Here is a 6,134-nt window from a genome sequence, read left to right as displayed (position 1 = left end):
CACCCTATTCTTACTATATATGAAATCCTTGATTCTCCATACTCCACTTGTTTTTAATATCAATACACACTTTTCTTCAAATGTATCACTCTAATTGACAATAGCTACATGACCTAGACTAGAATATTAGTTAGAATATTTTGACTGTTATAATTAAAATGTAATTATTTTTATAATTTGTGACTGCAAGTCAATTTCACAGAGCGTGTACCATGCCTTGAGATTGGTGAATAATACATTTTTGAAAATTTAGGAAAAACATCTAATTTTGTTATTAAAGAATTACATTATATTAAGTAAAGAATTACTCTTTTGGTATTGAGGTACTTCATTTAATCTCATTTTCTGATTAAATGCTTCACCTTATCTCCCTACTTGTTGTTCTAAGTTTTCAATGTCTTTTTAAGTTTAGTTTCACCTTTTAGACTCAAAGAGCTGTAGTATTTACATGAACTCTGACTTGTGGCTATCCTATGAAAACTGGGAAAAATATACTAATATTTCTGAATCTTAAGTTTCATCTTTAACTTTATTAATCAAATATTATCAAGTGTATACATTTTATTTATCAAATTAGACACTTACTACATGATTATCACTAATGACACTCTGGCTATACAGTTAAGTAATATACCACAGTTACAGTTAATTATGTACAGATCGCAACATGCCTAATAAAATAAGCTTGCTGAGAAAAGCAAGTAATAGCATAATAGAGGTTGATAAATACTAGTTTTCATCTTCTGACTTATTTTAGATATATCTGTAATGATGAGCAAGTTTTAGTTTCCTATATTCAAATGAAAGCATTTGAATGCTTTTATTTTTAGCATTGACTTGGCTTTCTATCTTCCCCAAATACATAATCATCAGATTAGATCTCCAAGGTCAAAAATGAAAGAAAAAATGTTACCAGTACCTAGAGAGAATGGTCAAATCACCTACAAAGGGAAGCCTATCAGATTAATAGTGATCTGTTTAGGGGCCAATATTCAACATTCTGAAAAACAAAAACAAAACAACAAATTTGAACCCAGAATTTTATGTATGACCAAACTAAGCTTCATAAGTGAAGGAGAAATAAAATCATTTTCAGACGAGCAAATGTTGAGGGAATTCATTACCACCAAACCTGCCTTACATGAGCTCCTGAAGGAAGCACTAAATATGGAAAAGATTGTTAGCAGCCACCGCATAAACATACTTAAGTACATATACCAGTGACACTATAAAGCAACCACACAAACAAGCCTGAATAATAACCAGCTAACATCATGATAACAGGATCAAATCCACAAATATCAATACAAGCTTGACTATAAATGGGCTAAATACTCCAATTAAAAGACACAGAATGGCAAGCTGGATAAAGAATCAAGACCCATTGGTTTACTATCTTCAAGAGACCATTCTCGCATGCAAGGCTCATGCACACAGGCTCAAAATAAATGGATGGAGAAAAATCTACAAAGCAAGTGGAAAATAGAAGCAGGGGTTGCAATCTTAATTTTAGACAAAACAGGCTGTAAACCAACGAAGCTCAAAAAAGACAAAGAAGGGCATTACATGATGGTAAAGGGCTCAAGTCAAGAAGACCTTACTATCCTTATTATATATGCATCCAACACAGAAGTGCCCAGATTCATAAAGCAAGTTCTCAAAGACCTTCAAAGAGGCTTAGACTCCCACACAATGATAGTAGGAGACTTTAACACCCCACTGACAGTGTCTAAAAAGTCACTGAGGAAGAAAGTTAACAAAAATATTCAGGACCTGAATTCAGCACTGAAATGAATGGACCTGAGAGACATCTATGGAAATTGTTTCCCCAAAACAGCATAATATACATTCTTATCATTGTCACATGGCACATACTCTAAAATCAACCACATAATCAGATACAGAACCATGCTCAGCAAATGCAAAAGAAAATATATAATAACAACCACTCTCTCAGACCACAGCACAATCAAGTTAGAAATAAAGACAAAGACATTCACTCAACATTATACAAATACATGGAAATTGAATAACCTGCTTCTGAATTACTTCTGAAAAAATAATAAAATTAAGGCAGAAATCAAGAAATTCTTTGAAACTAATGAGAACAAAGTTACATCATACTAGAATCTGGGACATAGTTAAGACAGTGCTAAGAGGGAAATTTATGGCACCTAATACTCACATCAAAAATTTAGGAAGATATCAATATAACAACCTAATCTCACAACCAAAAGAACTAGAGAAGCAAGAGTAAACCAACACCAAAGATAGAAGAAGGCAAAAAATAACCAAAATCAGAGCTTCACTGAAGGAGACTGGGACACACAAAATTAACTGAAAGATCAACAAATCTAAGAGGTTTTTTTTTTTTGTTTTTGGAGAAATACAGCAAAATAGACTGCTAGCTAGACTAACAAACAAGAAACAAGAGAAGATCCAAATAAACACAATGAGAAACATCAAAGGGATATTACCACTGGCCCAAAGAAATACAATAATGATTAGAGACTATTATGAATACCTTCATGAACACAAACTAGAAAATATGGAAGAAATGGGTAAATTCCTGGACACCTCACCCTCCTAAGACTGAGCCAAGCAGAAATTGAACTCTTGAATGGGCCAATAACAACCTCCAAAATTGAATCAGTAATTTTCATAGCCTACAAACCAAATTTCAATAGCCTATAAACCAAAAAAAACCCAGGACTAGACAGACTCATGGCCAAACAAAGAAGATCTGGTACCATTCCTACTGAAACTATTCCAAAAAATTGTGGAGAAGGGACTCCTTCCTAATTCATTCTGTGAGGCCAATATTATCCTGATTTCAAAACCAACAGAGACACAACAAAATAAAACTTTAGGCCAATATCTTTGACGAACATTGATGGAAGAATCCTCAAACAAAATACCTGAAAACCAAATCCAGTAGGACATCAAAAAGTTAATCTACCATGATCAATTAGGCTTTATTCCTGAGATGCAAAGTTGGTTCAACATATGCAAATCAATGTGTAATTTATCACATAAACAGAACAGGTGAAAAATCACATGATTATCTCAATAGAAGCAGAAAAGGCTATCAATAAAATTAAACATCCCTTCATGTTAAAAACTCTCAATAAACTAGGTATTGAAGGAACACACCTCAAAATAATAAGAGTCATCTATGACAAATCCACAGCCAACATCATACTGATTTTTCATCATACTGAGAAATCATAGTTTTTCCCCTTGAAAACTAGCACAAGACAAGGATGCTCTATCTCACCTCACCTTTTTAACATGGTGTTGGAAGCCCTGGCCAGAGCAATCAGGCAAGAGAAAGAAGTAAAGGGCATCCAAATAGAAAGAGAGGAAGTCAAGATATCTCTGTTTACAGATGACATGATCCTATACCTAGAAAACCTCATAGTCTTGGCCCAAAAGCTCCTTAAGCTCATAAAAATAACTTCAGGAATTGGGCATGGGGGCTTACAGCTGTAATCCCAGCACTTTGGTAGGCCAAGTTCGAGGGTTCGAGACCAGCCCGCCCAACATGACCAAATCCCATTTCTACTAAAAATAGAAAACGTAGCTGGGAGTGATGGCACACTCCTGTAATCCCAGTTACTCAAGAAGTTGAGACAAAATAATTGCTTGAATCCAGGAAGCGGAGGTTGTAGTAGGCTGAGATCATGCCAGTGTACTCTAGCCTGGGCATCAGAGCAAGATTCTCCCTCAAGGAAAAAAGAAAGAAAAGAAAACTTCAGCAAAGTCTCAGGATACAAAACCAACATATAGAAATCACTAGCATTCCTATACACCACCAACAACCAAGCCAAGACCCAAATCAGGAATACAATTCCATTCAAAATTGCCACAAAATAATAAAATACCTAGGAATATAGCCAACAAACAAGAAATGTGATAGATCTCCAGAGGGAGAACTACAAAACACTGCTCAAAAATAAGCAAAGATGACACAAACGAATGGAAAAACATTCCATGATTATGGATAAAAAGAAGTAATATTGTTAGAATGGCTACAGTATCCAAAGCAATTTACAGATTCAATGCTATTTCCATCAAACTACCAATGATATTCTGCATAGAACTGGAAAAAAACTGTTTTAAAATTCATGTGGAACCAAATGGGAGTCTGAATAGCCAAGGAAACCCTAAGCAAGAAAAACAAAGGTGAAGACATCATGCTACCTTACTTCAAAAGATTGTACAGGAAATACAGTAACCAAAACAGCATGGTACTGGTACTTGCACATAGACCAATAGAACAGAATAGAGTGGCAAGAAATAAGGCCGCACACCTACAACCATCTGATCTTTGACAAACCTGAGAAAAAAAAGCGATAGGGAAAGAACTCACTATTAAATAAACGGTGTTGGGATAATTCACTAGCCATATGCAGAAGATTGAAACTGGACTCATTTCTTATACAATATATAAAAATCAGCTCAAAATAGACTAAGACATACATGTAAAGCCCAAATTTATAAAAATTTTTGGAGGCAATCTAGGCAATACCATTCTGGACATATGAGCAGGTAAAGATGCAACCGGTAAATGAAGAAGATGCAAAAAACAATTGCAACAAAAGCCAAAATTGACAAATGGGATCTAATTAAACTAAAGAGCTTCTCCACAGCAAAAGAATAAATCAATAGTGTAAACAGACAACCTACAGAATGGGAGAATATATTGGCAAACTATGCATCTGACAAAGGTCTAATAGCATCTATAAGGAACTTAAACAAATTTACAAGAAAAAAACTAACCCATTAAAAAGTGGGCAAATGACATAAAAAGACACTTATCAAAATAATACATACATGTGTCCAATAAGCATATGAAAAAAGTTCAACATTACTGATCTTTATAGAAATGCAAATCAAAACCACAATAAGATATCACCTCGCACCAGTCAGAATGGATATTATTAAATAGTCAAAAGGGCAGTTGCTGGTGAGGCTGTGCAGAAAAAGAAATGTATATACTGTTAGTGGGAGTGTAGGTTAGCTCAGCCATTGTGGAAAACAGTGTGGCAAGTCCTCAAAGACCTATAGACGTAACTACCACTCGACCCAGAAATCTCATTACTGAGTATATACCCCAAGGAATATAAATTGTTCTATCACAGAGACATATGCACATGTATATTCATTGCAGCACTACTAATAATAGCAAAACACATAACATCATTGTAAATTGCCCATCAATGGTGGCCTGGATAAAGAAAAAAGGGTGCATATACACCGTAGAATACTATGCAGTCATCAAAAATAATAAAATTGTGTCATTTGCATAAGCATGAATGGAGTTTAAGGCCATTATTCTTAGCAAACTATTTTAGGAACAAGAAACCAAATACTGCATATTTCACTTACAAGTGAGAGCTAAATGATAAAAACACATGGACACACAGAGGAGAACAGTAGACATGGGGGCCTACTTGAGGGTGGAGGGAGGAAGGAGGGTAAGGGTCAGGAAAAATAACTAATGGGTACTGGGCTTAATACATAGGTGATGAAACAATCTGTACAACAACCCCCATCATGACAAAAGTCTACCTATAAAACAAATCTGCACATATACTCCTGAACTCAAAATAAAAGTTAAAAAAAAAGAAAAACAATGACTTCCTAAAGAGAGAATATGTTCATTTCTATTTCACCAACTTTCTTCTACTAAACTTCGGTGAATTGTTAAGATGAATGACATCACATAAAGCATATATTTTGCTTTATGAAAACTTGGGCTGGAGTTCATATTTATTAAATATATGAACCAGCCAGGCATGATAGCTCAGGCCTGTAATCCCGGCACTTTGAGAGGCTGAGGTGGGTGGATCACAAGGTCAAAAGATCGAGACCATCCTGGCCAACATGGCAAAACTCCATCTCTACTAAAAAAACACAAACATCAGCTGGGAGTGGTGGGGTACGCCTGTAGTCCCAGCTACTTGGGAGGCTGAGGCAGGAGAATCTCTTGAACCTGGGAGGCGGAGGTTGCAGTGAGCTGAGATCATGCCACTGCACTCCAGTCTGGTGACAAGAGTTGGACTCTGTTTCAAACAAATAAATAAATGAACCTGAAAAATTTATGTACACTTCTGAGCAATGATTTATTC

This window comes from Rhinopithecus roxellana, chromosome 8 (genome assembly GCF_007565055.1).
Source record: "Rhinopithecus roxellana isolate Shanxi Qingling chromosome 8, ASM756505v1, whole genome shotgun sequence".
NCBI classification, from domain to species: Eukaryota; Metazoa; Chordata; class Mammalia; order Primates; family Cercopithecidae; genus Rhinopithecus; species Rhinopithecus roxellana.
The sequence above is the reverse complement of the archived record's forward strand: the minus strand, read 5'-3'. Positions refer to the sequence as shown.